This window comes from Amia ocellicauda, unplaced genomic scaffold (genome assembly GCF_036373705.1).
Source record: "Amia ocellicauda isolate fAmiCal2 unplaced genomic scaffold, fAmiCal2.hap1 HAP1_SCAFFOLD_112, whole genome shotgun sequence".
NCBI classification, from domain to species: domain Eukaryota; kingdom Metazoa; phylum Chordata; class Actinopteri; order Amiiformes; family Amiidae; genus Amia; species Amia ocellicauda.
The window spans coordinates 58,783-77,392 of NW_027102677.1; the positions used below are offsets into that span (position 1 = coordinate 58,783).

The following is an 18,610-nucleotide window of genomic DNA, read 5'->3' on the forward strand; positions in this document are numbered from 1 at the left end:
AGACGGGCCCGTCTGAGTATTTCACAATCTGCTCAGTTACTGGGATTTTCACGCACAACCATTTCTAGGGTTTACAAAAAATGGTGTGAAAAGGGAAAAACATCCAGTATGCGGCAGTCCTGTGGGCGAAAATGCCTTGTTGATGCTAGAGGTCAGAGGAGAATGGGCCGACTGTTTCAAGCTGATAGAAGAGCAACTTTGACTGAAATAAACACTCGTTACAATCGAGGTATGCAGCAAGGCATTTGTGAAGCCACAACACGTACAACCTTGAGGCGGATGGGCTACAACAGCAGAAGACCCCACCGGGTACCACTCATGTCCACTACACATAGGAAAAAGAGGCTACAATTTGCACAAGCTCACCAAAATTGGACAGTTGAAGACTGGAAAAATGTTGCCTGGTCTGATGAGTCTCGATTTCTGTTGAGACATTCAGATGGTAGAGTCAGAATTTGGCGTAAACAGAATGAGAACATGGATCCATCATGCCTTGTTACCACTGTGCAGGCTGGTGGTGGTGGTGTAATGGTGTGGGGGATGTCTTCTTGGCACACTTTAGGCCCCTTAGTGCCAATTGGGCATCGTTTAAATGCCACGGCCTACCTGAGCATTGTTTCTGAGCATGTCCATCCCTTTATGACCACCATGTACCCATCCTCTGATGGCTACTTCCAGCAGGATAATGCACCATGTCACAAAGGTCGAATCATTTCAAATTTTGTTTCTTGAACATGACAATGAGTTCACTGTACTAAACTGGCCCCCACAGTCACCAGATCTCAACCCAATAGAGCATCTTTGGGATGTGGTGGAACAGGAGCTTCGTGCCCTGGATGTGCATCCCGCAAATCTCGATCAACTGCAAGATGCTATCCTATCAATATGGGCCAACATTTCTAAAGAATGCTTTCAGCACCTTGTTGAATCAATGCCACGTAGAATTAAGGCAGTTCTGAAGGCGAAAGGGGGTAAAACACAGTATTAGTATGGTGTTCCTAATAATCCTTTAGGTGAGTGTATAAGCGGAATATATTTGTTATAAATACAGCAAATATAGTTTTATATTCACTGTATTTTCCATTTCATGGGATTCCAGAATAATTTCTGTATCAAATTTAAACTACTGAGATATCATATTAAAGATATAGGAAAGACCAAACATATGTGCAGTGTCCGGTTTTCTTTGTTTTCTTTCTTTCTGTAATTTCTGCTTTAAGTTTAACTTGGTATTCACGTCATGCCATGTGTTCTGTGTCATGCTCACTGTCACTATCTCTTTAGCATTCTGTTTAACTTCTTCATCACGTCAATGCTTCAGTTGCCCATTCATTAACCTAATGGTCACTAGCAAAACATCACCATAGTTCCCAATATTTTTCCTTGACGTCCTGTGTTAACTGAAGTTTAAGGACCTCGTGGCGCAACGGTAGCGCGTCTGACTCCAGATCAGAAGGTTGTGTGTTCAAATCACGTCGGGGTCAGTCTTTTACTCAACATTCCCTGTAATATCACTCAATAATTCCTGCTCTGGAGAGTGTTATTAATATCCTAGAATGCAAACGTTGTTAGTCTAAGTAACATGCATCTACACCCGAGGGGATGCATAAAAGTCAGTCTGGTCTCCTGCACGTTGAAATTATATTTGATTTTAAGAATCCGTATCGTTTGTTATATTTTAATCTGCCTTGTTATAGGCTATTAACAGTCGACTGTCACAATCCGTGTTTTATTCACCTGCTGTATAGCTCCCTTTTATGTATTTCTTGTGCTTTCGATTACCGCCTACCCTATACTGTCTCACTTTCTGATCCCTGGTCGACACAATTCATACACTAATAAAAACGTATAGAAATACTTTAGATAACATCAACACTACTAGGTAATAATAGTAGATGGGATTCAATGTTCATTTCTCGGTTCATGTTTGAGCGATTCCGAGGCCTCGCTAAGGTGCCTTTTAGTGATGCGCCAAGGTCGCTGCACTGTGGCGCGGCACACCGACCCCCCAGGATGTTGCCATATTATTAGGAATATTATTAGGGTTCCACTGTACAAGATCTGCTGCCGTGCTCGGCATTACCAGCAGCTTATCCAGACGGAGGCGCCGGGTGTCACAGAGAGATGCAGGTCGGTGCTGCTAGTGGAGCGAGTCACTCATACTTTGACAATCACTCTTTGGGTGCATCGGGGTGTGTATATTGAAGTCACTAGACTTTCATTGACGTACACGGAGTAGCCTACACAGCATCACCTGAGTTTGCGCCTGTAGAAAAGCCTGGCTGAATTTCTGCCAGCCCCAGCTCCTCTAGTCCAATAGTGCTATTAGTCAGCAACATTAGATGGCAGTCACACACAAGGTGCTTGAACTTGAGACTGAGAAAGTTTCCGGCTGTTGGAGCGCACCGCTTTCTACGTGGCACTAGTGTAAAGATGTCACTAATGTAAGTTTGTTCGAGATATGATTCTCTCTTAGAGTGCGAGAGGTCCTGGTTTAAAATGCCTTTCTTTTACGGTTTTCTTAATTTCTCATCAGCATTTTATTATGGTATTACCCCTTTTCTGTAAAGATTAGTTTATAATACACATGCATATACTACATATACTATTATTAAACATTATTATTATTTTTATTTCTTGGCAGACGCCCTTATGCAGGGCGACTTGCAACATAAGTGCAAGAATACAGTTAAGTACAAGGCATCAAACATTACAAATTCAAATTTACATTAAACAAAGCAATTCAAGATAATACATTTTACAACTTCCAATGTATACAGTTAAGTACAGTAAGTGCAGTCATACATTGTGAAAAGTAAAGCTAAGTGCCGTCAAGATGTACGACAATTGTCGAAATCATGTATTTGGCCAGTGAATAAGATCTCTTCTCCTCTCATCAGCATTTTATTATGGTATTACCCCTATTCTGTAAAGATTAGTTTATAATACACATGCATATACTACATATACTATTATCATTTAAAATATTGTAGACAGACGCCATCCGACTGTCTATCCGTCTATTTTTAAATCCATCTAGTTTTGTCCATTTGTCCAAAATGTGGCTAGAGACAGTGGCTTGCTTTCTACCTAGTTCCCCCAGTAAAAGCCATTAACCACTGAAGAAACTCAATTCATTTCTGACAGTCATTTAAGGTAAGGTACATCCTTGCCATTCTTAACAATGACTGTGATGTCATCTACGTAAGCCACCGCTTTGAAAAGTTTCATTAATACACCAGGAACAATCAGCCCAAATAGTCTGTAGGTTATGTAAATGCATCACTACCAGCAGGTGACACACACACACACACACACACACACACACACACACACACACACACACACACACACACACACACACACACACACACACACACACACTTTTTTCTCGAGTTTGTTTTTCCATTCCAATGGGTGTCCAAGTTACTCCAACAGTCCAAGTTACACTGTCAATCAAATACATCATTGTCCGTGTTCCACCTTGGTGGGTAAATTCAATAAACTTTGCGCTAAATAAAAACTGACCTTTAAATAAACAGTATTCATCTATCGAGAATCTATGTTCATGGTTTGTATAGAAGTATTTCCACATATGCATCTGGACACTCGGGCAAGCCAGCTGAGAAGTCGCTCAAGTCGCCGCAGCTAAGTATCGCCTTTTTCTCTCGCGTTTCCTAGTTTAGTTAAGAGTTACATTGATTGTTTACGTGGTTTGTTTAGCTAAGAATGATATATCTTGCACTTGTTTTGTAGTAAGAGCAGCGACTTTTTGTTAGTGAATTTAGCAAGTTACTTAGCACACTCAACACGCCCTGTCTGTAATCAGAAGCTTTACACTGTAGGCTGTGATTATTCGCATGTATCTAGTCAGATGAATGATCTGAAATGCATCAAAAGTCATGGAATGAGAGACTTTCTGGGCGTTGGTGGTATAGTGGTGAGCATAGCTGCCTTCCAAGCAGTTGACCCGGGTTCAATTCCCGGCCAACGCAACGTTTTCTTTCTAGGCTTACGCCATCACACTTGTGATGCTTCGGGGGAGTTCGACACCATTCAAGCTATTGCGACCCTACTAAGCCTGCACTTACCGCTGTTTTCACTAACACACTTCTGGTGAACCGTTGCGCATGAACAGATGACGAATAAATGGCCTTACACTAGTATCCCACAGCACCAGCTTCGTCTGTAGAAAAACAAAGGTTCCTCTCCCTGCTGCAGGATACCCACATCACACTTGACTCGCAGACCTTTACTGCGCCCTCTTGCTTCACGTGGGCCGTGCTCCCAGAAGCGCTGTAACATACATGTGCACTTGCGTGCAAAAGTATTCGGTATTACATTTATTTGACGTGTTCATTGCTTGAATATACTTTAAAAGCTAATACACTCCTCTCCATGCTCACCAACAACAATGTTGGCGACGATGACGGCTAAAGTAAGGAGAAATAGAAATGCCACTTCCATTCACTCCAATTACTATTGTTGTTATTATTACAAGGGAAAACTATGACCCTTGGTCATCAGTGTCTTGGGCGGACAGTTATGTCATTTAACAACATCCAAGATACCCGAGCCATCGGTCAGTCAGCACCGCTAGATGGCGGCAGTCAGACACTCATGCAATGTTTGAAGGAGAAAGTGTTCAAATAGAGGAGCGCACAACTCTCTACGTGGCACCGATGTTAACTAGTTTTCACAGAAACCTGTGCTATGTGGCTCGTTGGTCTAGGGGTATGATTCAAAGGGTTCAAATCCCGGACGAGCCCTTTGTTTTAGTCTTCTCTCATTCATTTTCATTTTGACAGGGTACTTTTGCCAACATGAAAAACATTTCCTTCATGTATCATGACTTCATTATGGTAATATCTCATTTCGTATGTTTCCAAATAGGCCTCTTAACAATCATCTACAAGCCTACATATACCAGCATGATTTCATACAATGTGCACGATATGTAGTCCATGTCTGTCTCTCTGTCTGTCTAGATATATGTTTATAATTGAGTTGATGATAGTTGCATCTGTGCGCCAAACTGTGTCTGAGCAGCAGACTGTAACTTGAAATAATTGCATGAAAATGTCTGTATCTTCTTAATTTTATGCAGGTTAGTTCAGCTAGTAAGAAAGGTCACTATCTTTTTTATCTATTTCTGTAACTAAACCATTCAGTCTTTCTACATGATGCCGTAAATCCAACATTTCCCCAATTCGCTCCCTGTGAGAAGACAATGCGGTGTGCAATGAAAGTGATAGCCTGTCACTTGGCACTTCAGTTCTGCGTACCACCAAGTCTTATTAGACTCCTTAGTTCTAACTGCAAGTTCCCTGCCATGTCCATGAAAGGGGATTGAGTCCGTATTGAACCATTATCTAAAACACAAAACTATGAGAAAGCTTTCGTGATCTATTGGTGCGCATCGCTACCTTCCGAGTAGTGGCCAGTACTACTACTACTAAAGGTAATTATACTAAGGAACGAATGAACGAAAGAGAGAGTATCATTACTCAGTACACTTAGAGGCTATGTGTGTACTAGTAACTTGTTACTTGATTTAAGTCACGAAAAGTCGCATCCAACGTCAGCCCCATCCTATGTAATGTGTGATGTCCAGAGCCGGCCCTAGCCATTTGGGGGCCATATGCGAGATTTGATAGTAGCCCCAAAACCATCCCCCCTCTCAATGAAAAAAATTTTAGTGGTGCCCATGTTTATGGCGTATAGAGAATGTTTAGTTAAAACTAAAATAAACACAAACATTTAAATAATGCACATCACAGAACATGTATTGCACTTTAACATACACTGTACTTGTTGAAGAAATTGATGTAATAATCAATACAAATGTAAATAGTGCACTATGCATATTGAAATCAGAGCAATAACTAATAAACTGTTTAGGTAAAATAACATCCACACCAAAAATACTCAATACTGAAAATACTATAGTGCACAAAAAACTGAATTTAAATAATACAATTCTATCAAAAATCATTAGCTGACAACTGGCAAACTACTGCAGTACTTAACTACTAGCTGATCATTATCATCATTTGGATGGCAACTGGCAGTAGGCTAGCTAGCAAAGTGAGCTGGATTATTACTTTATAATGATATATAATTTATAAAGACATGTAAATTCCTCACAAAGTTATGACTTAAAGTCCCACTGCTTGGAATTTAGAAAACACAGAACATCACTAAAGTTCCCCTGACATTATCTTTATAAACTCCACCACAATATACATTATATCCATCATATTTACATTACATTTAGCATACATATCCCTGACGCGTGTATTGACCTCACTGGAGACAATATGCTCGAGTCACAGATTAAATGCCCCTCTCCCTCTCGGGTTTACATGGTCTTAGTTTATTGCACTAGAGACGAGTTGTTTACCCGCAGCACTGCACAGGGCAAAGGACTGTCTTGTGCATTGCGCCTTGTTTAATACTTTGTTTTAATGATCTTACCGAGTGGTTTTTTACGTCACTGGTGGGGCTACAAAGCCATGAATCGAAGTGTTTTATCAAGTTAGGATTAAAACACGATGTACAGTACTGAACAGTGTACAACAGACCCACAACAATTTAGAGAGCATAATGATAAAGGAAACCACTGATCCGCATTAAACATGAAACGTCCATCAGCAATGTACTTTACCTTGAAACCCACAATAAATGGACCAGACCGTTACCTTGCACTTTTAAAATGCGTCCATTTCGGGAATGTTACATGGATACCATCATCTCAGACATTAGATTTTGCACGTAAACTGTGGGCTTAGATCGTGGAAAATTGTGCATGTTTTCAAAATTTCTACGCCATTTACTGGTGTTCTTGGGATGCTCCTTCTGTGTGACCATATACCTCGAGTAAACGTTTACTCGGTCTGCTTGAGCAAGTGGGTTGAAATGACGTGTGTAAGCCGAAAGCCAGTAATGTATTTTGATACCAGACATTACAGCTTTCATGACCAGGGGCGCAGCGAGGATTTCAGGGCCCCATGAAAGTAAAAAAGGTAGTTACCGAAATGTGACCCATCGGGAGGATAGCTAAACCCGGGGGTTATGCCTGTGAGGAGAGGTTGAGGGATGGATGAGGAAGCTCGCCACTTGATAGGTCCGGTCGTTGAGGTAGGAGGAGAAACAAGTGAGAGCAGTCCCAGAGATTCCAAGGTCAGCGAGGCAGGAGAGGAGGATGGAGTGATCGACGGTGTCAAATGTTGCGGAGAGACCAAGGAGGATGAGGATTGAGGAGAGGGAGGCTGCCCGAGCACAGTTGAGGGAGTCAGTGACTGCCAGGACAGCAGTCTCAGTGGTGTGAGCGGTGTTTGGAAGGCGGATTGCAGAGGATCAAGAAGTGAGAGATGGGAAAGGAATGCAGAGAGCTGACAGTGGACCGCACGCTCGAGGGTCTTTGAGAGGAAGGGGAGTAGGGCGACAGGGCAGAGACAGGTGCCTCTGAGGAGAGGTGGGGTCAAGGGTAGGTTTCTTGAGGAGTGGGATGACCGCAGCTTGTTTAAATGCAAGAGGGGAAACAGCCAGAGAGGAGTGAGGAGTTGAGGAGGGAGGAGAAGAAGGGGAGTTGAAATGGAGCAGACGCTTGCAGGAGGCGAGTAGAGAGAGGGTCCAGGGGACATATTATGGGTTTGTGACCTAGGAGGAGAGAGGAAAGTTCAGAGTCTGAGAGAGGAGAGAATGAAGAAATGGAAGCTTGATCGGTGGGAGACTTGGGCAGGGTGGGAGTGGAGAGGAGACTGTTGAAGAGCTTGTGGATGTCTGTGATCTTGTAGAAGAATGAGGCAAAATGATGAGGTGAGATGAGATGAGGGAGGAGGGGGGAGATGAGAGAGAAGGTGGAGTAAAGCTTGCAGGGGTTGTGGACAGTGGATTCAAAGAATGACTGGAAGTAAGACTGAGGTGAGCGAGGAGGGGAATGTGGGCAGTAGAGAGTGGTAGAGTGCGAGGGTCGCTGGGAGTTTGGATCTCTTCCACTTGTGCTCAGTGGTGCGCAGACTGGATCAGGTTGAGCGGAGAACAGAAGAGATCCAAGGCTGAGGAGGGGAGGGATGGACAGAACGAGACGGTGTAAATGAAGAACTTTTTCCTGAAATCAGGAGCGATTCAAACTTCCGGTTTGAAATAGCTGTAGAACTGTCGCTATTTCGGTTGGAATTTCATGAATAAATTAATATAGGGACAACCTATGGACTGCCTACAAGACGCACAATCCCAAGAAAAAGGGAGCAAAGTCGATCCACGAATTGTTTATGAAGGCAAAAAAAAAATAGGCAATTAACCAATCGTGAAGCATGAATCGATTCCAAAGTACAACAACCCTGCTAGCACATTGCCTCAATGCTGTAGCAATATAAATTATATTGCTACAATGTTATTGGCAATGTTGTGTGTTAGCAGGGAATACCTGTACAGTTTTTTTCCAACAATCTGAAAAGTTAAATACTGGTGCTGAAAAATTAAGTACTAATAAAACAGAAGTATTTGGCACACACAAGTAATGTGTGTTGGTTCGGCAGTTACTGCTCTCAGGAAGGTAATGTGACTGCCTCCCGTCTCCAAAAAAGCTCCCGTCATTGATGAAGCAGGCGTGACCGCACCTTCCCAAGCTCTTCACTATGACTTCACATCTTGTTGCTATTAAAATCTAGGATGTGTCACAGAGTGGAAGTTATACAGTACCACTGGGGGGTAAAACTTATGGAAGCACGACTACACCACCTAGCGGTTGTCTACAGCCGCTAGGACCCATTGGGAGGTTGTCGATTGCCCAAATATGCCCATTTTGCATTTACTACCTCTCAATTCTCCCTTCGATTTAGGTTATTTAAATTGGGGAATCTCAAGCCAGGAGCACACCACAGACCACACAAGACAGGTATACAATTAACTGGATTACAAATCTCTAATATAAAATCCATCAGACTTCCTCTTTATGTTAAAAAGACAAAAGTTCAAACTAAAAAATGCATTCGTGGAGGGTTCTGTTGGTCTCCTCCGGCAGCACCAGGAGCTGGAATGGGGCAGGCAATAGTCCACGTGTCCTAGTACAAAGTAATGAGGGGCTCCGACAAAAATTCAGCTTCTGCTTTGGTCCGGGTTTGGCAATACAAAGAAATTACAATGTCCATGTACAGTCCAAGAAAACAATGGCCGAGTAAAAAAAAAAAAAAACAGGTTGTTTGTTGTTATCCTTTGAAACACTACTGTAGTTCAAAAAGCCTGTACGCTATCCCTTCTCTGGATACTCTCGCTAGCGTTGCAGAGGTCGCCTCAGCTCTCCTCTGGGTCTCTTAGCCCTTTCCGTTACTTGTCCATCAAGTCCTTCTAATTCGTTTTATGTCACTTGTTTGCTGCAAGAAAGGCAAGGCGGTAAGGCTGTAGAACACTGCTACATTATGCATCTTGCACTATGGTGTCGGTAATATAGTTTTTTCGTGCAATACTTATTTATATTGTATTCATAATTCGTTTTGTCACTTGTTTCTTGCATACTGTTTTTATTTTGTGTGTTTTTTTCTTGTTTCAAACATAAAGAAAATCTAAGACATGAAGCTATGCAGTTTCTGTGTAAGTGTATGAACACAATGATCGGTGGTGGAATTGGCTGCGATGCAAGGGGACCAGCTAAAATCTTGCCTAGGGCATCAAATTGGTCAGGGCCGGCCCAGGGCGGAATGACTGATGTGAGTAGATAGTAGGTTTTTTTGGGCGCGGCCTATTTTGTTATGACGTATGCCCTAAGCTTATTAATATTCCTACGTCATAATCGGGGGGCGTGATTTTAGAGTTATTTCCTTAATTATTCCTACGTCATATCCGTCAGAAAGTGTACACCCCTAAAACCCTGAACAACAAGGCCCCCCATAACCGGTTGTTCTTGTTGTTCTTGTTGGTCAACTGTAGAGTGTGAATGGGTCGGCTCTTCCTGTAGCGGTTGGGGGTCTTTTTTAAATATACATGTAAGGGGCCCAGGTCTTAACAATGCCATTTTGAATAGTGCGTTTATCATATTCACACTGTCTCTGTCTCTGTCTCTGTCTGTCTCTCTCTCTCTGTCTCTCTCGCCCAAGCATTTTATAAGATCAACAAGTTCTGTTGTCTGTAATGGTCCCAGGTCTTAACAATGCCATTTTGAATAGTGCGTTTATCATATTCACACTGGCTCTGTCTCTGTCTGTCTCTATATCTCTCTCTCTCGCCCAATCATTTTATAAGATCAACAAGTTCTGTTGTCTGTAATGGTCACAGGTCCTAGCAATTCCTGTTATGCATAGGGTACTTATGTTAACCCCAATGTATATGGCTCTGTCTCTCCCCTCAAATTTAATTAAAAATAAAATTAAAAAAAAGAGGGTGTGTGTGTGTGTGGGTGTTTGTGGGTATAGGTTAATTGTATTTGTAAAAAAAAAAAAAAAAAAAAAAAAAAAAAGCTGTGGTTATATTTTATCTCACACATAATGTGTTCATTCGTTTTACTTAAATACATTCTAGGGTCTTAAAGCTCATAAGAGTTAGACTTAAGATAAGGATATGTTTTTAAGGTATTTTAGCAGGCTCAATCCCTGATGATAAGGAATCATTTAAAAAATAAAAACAACTGATCACTCAATGCTAAATAGATCACAACACTCAAGGCTAAATCACTCACACCACGGGGGACGGGGGTGGGCTCAGACAAACGTAGGCATGGCGTGTGGTCTCAAAACATTCAGAATACTTTTAAACTATATAATTTATAAGCTTTGTAAAATAAACCCAAATATCTCTTTTGTGGGGATAAACGCTGTTCTGAGTAGTTTGTGACTTGTTTAATACCAAACAAAGCATCGCTATTAAAAAAAAAAAAAAAAAAAAAAATCACTGTAAAAGCGCTACTTATTTTAGATCTTTATAGTTATTTTCTTGGCTCAGGTTGTTTTTTAGCGCGTATAAAGGCCTGAAATATTCTTAGTGTTTATTGACTATAGGTCTTGATGCTTAAAAATGTTTTTTTGAGAGACCAAAAGGTTCTAATAAAAGTTTAGAGTAGAGAGGAGAGAGATCGTCGCCATCTTGGTTTCTATTTGAAATTGATGCAGGGTCATTTTATTGGTTGGTTTTGATATGTTAATTGATAACAGGACGGCACAAAGGCCAGCCCAGAACAATGCCTTACAAGCAGATCCGGCATCCGGCCATCAGTATAAGTATGAAGGTCTGGTCTTCAGCTCGACAGACTCATACTGACCTTTCGATTTAAGCCTAAAGATCAACAATGTCCGGAAACAACATCAACGACTTCGATTTAAACGAGTTTTTAGGTAAGTCTTCAGATTATTTTCATTGACTCAGAGCGTGGGCATGTATTGTAAATAAGGTTATAACATCTGTTTTAAGTTCTGTAAAATTATTTTTCAGCCAGTCAACAGGAGTTAATTCCCAACGCTGAGGAGATCATCTGGAACAACGACGGTAAGATTTTTGTGTTTGCGCTCAAGGGTTCTTATGTATGGGTGTGTGGTTGTGTTTTGAAGCGGCTCATTAGAGTTATGAAAACGTTTTAATATATATTAATGGCGGTCTCTTTAATTACACAGAAACTATCGAAAGGCCTGTGATTAATGTCTCCGAGGATCAACCAAGAGAAGTGGTTGTCCCTAGACAGGCTGTCTGCCGACCGGGTAAGAACTAAACCCCTGTTTGTTTGTATAACGTTTCGGTAAGATGTTTGAGGCCCGTTTTGTTAATTTAAAAAAATATCCTTTCTAACAGTATTAAGAAACGTGGTTCGAGACAACGAAAGGCCTTCCACATCGAGGGATTGTTTCGTTTTACCTTCGAGAACCGTAACCTTTCAAGAATCTGAAAGGCCGTCAGCCCCTGTATCTGATAGCGGTGAGTATATATCTGCCGCTTGTAAGAGGTTAAAGCTTTTTATAAAGAGGGGTGGTTAAAGGTTAAACATGTCTCTTACCTTCACAGAAGTGCAAAAAGCTAAATCAGCTGAAAAACATAAGAAACGATTATTCTTTGGAGGTAAGTAAGATCTTTCAAACTTTAATGTTTTTAAAAGGGTTTTGTTTACCCGTTGAGGGCTAATATTTAAGCGAGGGGTGTCCATTTCCTGTAGGTCTTGGGGGTTCTGGGAAAGATCTTTAGAAGTCCGGACAGGTCTAGGCTTGTTTCTGGGGCATGTGTTTAGAAATGACCGATTGCCCGACCGTCTGGTTAGGAAGTAAAGCTGTCCGAAAGGTTTTAGTAAGTTGTTTGGCTTATCTCCCGCAATTATACTTCTGTTTTAAAGTGGCTGTAGGAAAAGGCTTGAAGGTGTTCATTGTATTTAATATTTAAACAGATCGTGAAAACGTTTGTGAAACAGGAAGTCCCGGGATCAGGAAGCGTTTACACTTGGAAGGTTCGTTTAAAAATGAAATGTGGTGTGTGTGTGTATAAAAAGTGTTTTATTAACAATATTACATTTAAGAAACAGTTTATTTACAGAGGCTTCTCTGTTTTACATTTATTATCAAGTCCTAATAAATATATTGTCTGTAAATAATAAGGCGTTGTAGTGAATGTCTAAGCCTATTTTCAAAGGTCTAAAAAAGCTAAAGGTTTTGAAGGTCCTGGACATGTTGTTTTAAGTTTGATTTCTGTCGCCGTTTAAAGATGTAAATGTAATGTATATTTTTATTCTTCCCAAGACTCTTGGGATAGTCATTCTGTGGATGAGCTATTGGGGACAATTACCCCGTCTAAGTGGGATCAAACATCTTCCCTGGAGAGATCACCGAGAGGATCCCCCACGGTGGTCTTGGAGACCCCCCAACATCTACTCAGGCCACAGCCTTCTGGGGGTAATTCAACAATCCAGATTCAGCCCGCCGCATTGTCGGGCGGAACAAATACAGGCAACCAACAACCTCAGGGGTCGCCGTCAGTCAGGGTTGACACACCACCCAACGACGGACTGGTTTCAACATCGTCCCCCCAGCCCCGTTTCTTGGCTACAGAAACGCTGAACAGTACACCGCGATTGGCCAGGGTGTCACCGCAAAGGCCTTCTTGGTCTCCGTCCGTGAGTATACGCTCGCTCCCTGCCTCCTTCGACCGAGATTTACCAGAGCGACCATCCTTTGCAGCTGAGCCAGGACACCATCCCCCGGAGCTACTTCCTGAAGGTCGGCATGAGTTGCTACATACCTTGTTACTAAATCAAAGACTTGTGTTAGTGGGGCAAAACCTTGTGATAGAGAGTCAAAACACCCTTATTAATACCCTTACTAACGAATTGTACCGTATTTAATGTTTTAATAGATACAAAACGCCTTACTATTGTGGGTTGTTGGAAAAATAAAAAATAAAAAAAAATGTCCGGACTTGGTAAAAGAACTCACAAACTAAAGGATTATGAACAAGTTAGGGCCCCAAAAAGACCTTCCCGAGAGAACACCCCCGGCCCTGTTGTGAACTCCTCTGATGTCCCAATGAACCAGGAACTATTACAAATGATAAATGATTTAAATAACCCCCAATCACCACCGATAGAATGTGAATTACCAGACTTACCGGTGAACCCCGACCTGTTACAGATGGTCAATGATCTAAATAACCACCTCCCAACGGTAGCGCTTATAGAGGTTCAACCCCTAGTTCACCCCGATTTGTTTGAAATGGTGGAGGCTTTGGAGACGCTACCCCGACCAAATTCTGCCCCTATTATAAATGATTTGAGACCATTAGAACACAGTACGGCGGCAGAAGCAGCCGTCACTATAGAGGAGGGTCTTGACATTAACCGGGTGGATATCTTTGAAGGACTTTTACAGGCTTTAAATGAGCCTCCTCAAAAAGGGGGTTTTGTAGATGTCAGCGGTGGGGGTGTTCGGAATGTGGAGGGTTCTGAGACTGATAAGGCTGTGGATGACATGCTCTGTGAGAATGTAGGGGTTGAAGGCTTTGTTCAAAATGATGATGTGTCCAAGAGTACCAGTGATCCCGTGATTATAGATAGACCGGCCTATAACAATTTTGAAATGATTCAGCGTTTTAATTTTGCAGAACTTTTAAATTGTGACAATTATGCAGAAATATTTGTCAACATACACGAGGCCTTGCAAAACATGCTTGAACAGGTTGCTGAAAGGGTCAGACCTCGAGATGTTGTACAGTTAGAACTCAGAGGGGATGATTTGTTTAGCAACCTATCTGTAATGCTGAGTGGAGATAATTTAGATGTTGATGAATTTCTGGCTAAAATCGAAGCGTTATTGCAAAGTAACGCATCCATCTTAGCTGATGAAAGTCTGTCTCTGGTAATGAATGTGGTTCGTAACCCTGAGGGTGTGGCGCTTAGAAGACTGTCGAAATGCTTGAAGAACGACATAATTAGGAACAAGCTCAGGCAATTAGTGGTGAGTTCCAATGGTGACAATAAGCTCTGTTTTGCTTACAGTTTAATAAAACTACTCACCCCCGACATGCCTGAACCCCAAGCTATGCAAGAGGCTTTAATGCTTCATCAGAGGGCCGGCTTAAACTCTCAACAGATGGTTGCCTTTTCAGACATTGCCATGTTTGAGGAGTTGTTGTCTTTAAAAATTGTTGTGTGGTACCGTTGTGAGGTAAAGGAAGTATTTGTGAAATTTCAGACACATCCTGAAACCCATACACAGACACTGTTTCTCTTCCTAAGTGATAGTCATTACTTTGGAATAAAGAGTTTGACGGCTTTTTTGGGTTGTTCGTATGTTTGTCATTGGTGTTATAAGGCCTTCAATGATAAGCTTAAGCACCGCTGTGACGGTTACTGTAACGTCTGTTTCAATCCGCAATGTCGTAAGGGTTTGGCCCCTACCATTCGATGTAAAGATTGCTTAAGGATTTGTCTCTCCGCGTTCTGTTTTTCCGAACATAAGGTGCAGAGGGCCGCTGCTGAGGGGGTTAAAAAACGGAGTTATTGTGATCAAACTAAATATTGCCCGCAGTGTTGCCTCCAGTACCGTTTTCATGAGGTTAAACCACACAAATGTCTGGAACCGAGATGTAGGATCTGTAATGCGGATTTAACCCCGGGGTCTGAACACCAGTGCTTTATTCAGCCGGTTAAAAAGGAGCCGCCGCACAACCGGTATGTCTTTTTTGATTTTGAATGCCGGCAAGAAAACGGGGTCCATGTTGCTAATTATATACACTGTATTGACATGTTGGATTGTGAGTGGTCAGCTAGCTAGTCCAAAATACCTCAATTACACATTTATTGCCCACAATGCTAAGGGTTATGATTCTTACATATTGATGAAGTATCTGGTGGAAAATGGGGTGACCCCAAAAATAATAGCTCAGGGTAGCAAGATCATGTGTTTCACCGACGAGGCTTTCAACCAACGTTACATAGACTCGTTAAATTTCCTCCCCATGAAATTGAGCGCTTTGCCTAAAGCTCTGGGTTTTGAGGCTCAGAAGAAAGGTTGGTTCTGCCATTTTTTTAATACTAAGGACACTCAAAATTATCGAGGGTCCTACCCGCCCGCCTCTTATTATGGGGTTGATACTATGATGTCTCATGAGAGGGAGGAATTCTTTAAATGGTACAATACGGTTAAGGGAGGTGTTTTTGATTTCCGAGAAGAGATGGCCGCTTATTGTAAAAATGATGTGGTGATCCTTAAAGAAGCCTGTTTGCGTTTCCGCGCCGAGGTTATCAACACGTCGGGTCTCGACCCTTTGCAAAGTGTGACCATAGCGTCTCTCTGCATGAAAATGTATCGATCCAATTTCTTGCAGAAAAACACTATAGCGGTCACCACTTCTGACAACTATCGTGCTAGACAAAAGAACTTTTCGACTGTCTCCATACAGTGGCTGGAATATCTGAGTGCCCGGGATAACATCTTCATCAGACATGCTTTAAATCAAGGGGAAGTCAAAATGGGTCCTTACTACTTAGACGGTTTTAGCGACGTGTCCGGGCGGCGTACCGCTTATGAGTTTGCTGTTTGTATTTACCAGGGCTGTCCTCAGTGCTTCGACCCAAACACCTTTAACCCCGTAACACAAAAACTCTGCGGTGATATGTACTATGATTTCCAGGAACGAATTGAAACTTTAAAAAACACCTATGGTTTGAATGTACTGGTGATTTGGGAACACGCGTGGACGACCCTGAAGCAACAGGATGTGGGGGTACAACGGTTTATGGAAACCTTGGACTTTCCTGAACGTCTAGAGCCCAGGGATGCGTTATTTGGGGGTCGTACCAACGCCCTCTGTTTACATTATGAGGTAAAGGAGGGTGAGAGAGTAGATTACTATGATTTCACCAGTCTGTACCCTTATGTCAACAAGACCAAAATGTACCCGGTGGGGCATCCAACCATTGTTTATCGTGACTTTCTCGAAATCGGACAGTACTTTGGTTTGATCAAAGTCAGCATGTACCCTCCTCGCGAGCTGTTCTTACCCGTGTTGCCTTACAGGTGTTCGGGAAAATTGATGTTCCCTCTGTGTAGAACGTGTGTGGAAACTGAAAATCAAAATACCTCTTGTCTGCACAGTGATGACGAGAGAGCGCTGACGGGTGTCTGGTGTAGCATTGAGCTTGACAAGGCGGTGGAGAAAGGTTACAGAGTCGGTAAGGTGTATGAGGTTTGGCATTTTTCTGAAAAATCTGATACTCTTTTTGCTGAGTACATTATGACCCATCTGAAAGGGAAACAGGAGGCATCGGGCTATCCCTCATGGTGTGTTGACTCCGCTGCCAAAGAGCGGTACGTTCAGCAATATTTTGAAAAGGAAGGGATCCGTCTAGAGCCGGGGAACATAACTGTAAACCCCGCCAAGAGACAAATGTCCAAACTGATTTTAAACAGTCTGTGGGGTAAGTTTGGGGAAAGAAATAACCGTCTAAACACAACCTTGATTAAAACCCCTGAACAGTTTATAGAATTTATGTTTTCCAAACAACATGCAGTATCACACTTTCAATTCTTAAATGACCACGTGGCACAGGTCCAGTGGAGGGCCCCTAAAGATTTCCCCACCAAACAGGGAAACGTTAATGTTTTCATAGCGGTTTTTACCACGGCTTACGCCCGGCTTGAACTGTACAACTTAATGGATCAGCTGCAGGAACGCACGCTCTATCATGATACTGACTCTGTAATCTTTGTCACCAGGCCAGGGGATTGGGTCCCTCCCCTCGGGGACTACCTTGGGGAGTTAACGAGTGAGCTAGATCCTCAGGACCACATAGTTGAGTTTGTTTCAGGGGGTCCTAAGACTTACGCATACAGAACGGCTGCGGGTAAGACCTGTATGAAAGTTAAGGGTTTCACTCTGAACCATTGTAACAACAAGCTCATTAACATCAAGTCTCTGACGACCCTGGTACAAAGTTTTGTAACCGAGAAAGACGCGCCTCCTCGCGAGATTATTACAGCCGGAAATCAGATCTATCGCAATAAAAAGGGGTACACATTGGAAAATAGATCACTAAACAAACGGTTCAGGGTGGTGTACAATAAAAGAGTGTTGAAGACTGATTATACCACTCTGCCTTATGGATATTAGCGGTGGTTTTGATAACAGACTTCAACACCCTTTCTCCTGTATTATAGCCGGTCCCTCCAATTCGGGTAAGAGCTATCTTATAAAGAACATCATAGAAGATGTGGACGCAACCGTGTCCCAAGCTCTTGACAACATAGTGTGGTGTTACTCTTGCTGGCAACCTCTCTACGATGATTTGGCATCAAAAAAAAATAATCTGAAATTTGTGCAAGGTCTCCCCGCCTCGTTGTGTGACGATGACCTGTTCCCGCCCGGACAAACTAATCTAGTGATCCTTGATGACCTGATGGAGCAGGCCGGTGACAACAGTGAAGTGGAAAAAGCTTTACAAAAGTACACTCATCATAGGAATTTAAGTATTATTTATTTAGTTCAAAATCTATTTTTTCAAGGTAAAAAAAGCCGCACTATTAATTTAAATGCCAATTATATAATTCTTTTTAAAAACCCCAGAGATAAACTACAGGTCACCGTCTTGGCTCGTCAAATGTACCCTAACCAGACCAAATTCTTTTTGGAGGCATTTGAGGATGCCACCAAAAAACCCTACGGGTACTTGATTGTGGACTTAAAAGCACAAACCCCAGAAGACTTTCGCCTCAGAACAGGTTTGTGCCCGCCCGATTGGCCGGCAGTGTATGTGCTAAAGAAAAGGAAATAAATAAGAATGTCTGTTCGGATTAAAAGAAATCTGCCGCTTTTGCAAATGTTATTTGAGGGGAGCCCGTGCCATAGGAAAGCTGTGCTGGCAGGGGCCCCCTCGGATTTGATCGAGACCCTGTGTGAAATAGCTTTTAACATCTTACGCGGTAATATACCCCTAACCCCTTCTCAACATTCTAAACTCAAAAAACAAAAAGCGGTTATCAAGATCATCGCTAATAAGAAGTATTCTATTAAAAGAAAAAGAAAGAAGATTAATCAAACCGGAGGTTTTATAGGACCGCTGTTGAGCATAGCCGTGCCTTTCCTAACCAGTCTTCTAGCTTCCAGAGTGGGTTAATAATGGAATATGCTCAGAAAATGTTTTTGA

General features: G+C 42.2%; 2 non-coding genes across 2 annotated transcripts; both read left to right on the forward strand.

Annotated features, from left to right (window-relative positions):
* The first annotated feature begins 1,412 nt into the window (after window positions 1-1,412).
* On the forward strand, window positions 1,413-1,484 carry trnaw-cca (transfer RNA tryptophan (anticodon CCA)). Its single transcript has one exon. It is a non-coding gene; the product is annotated as a tRNA-Trp (tRNA).
* A 2,439-nt stretch (window positions 1,485-3,923) lies between these two features.
* trnag-ucc (transfer RNA glycine (anticodon UCC)) lies at window positions 3,924-3,995 on the forward strand. The gene has a single exon. It is a non-coding gene; the product is annotated as a tRNA-Gly (tRNA).
* The last annotated feature ends 14,615 nt before the right edge of the window (window positions 3,996-18,610 follow it).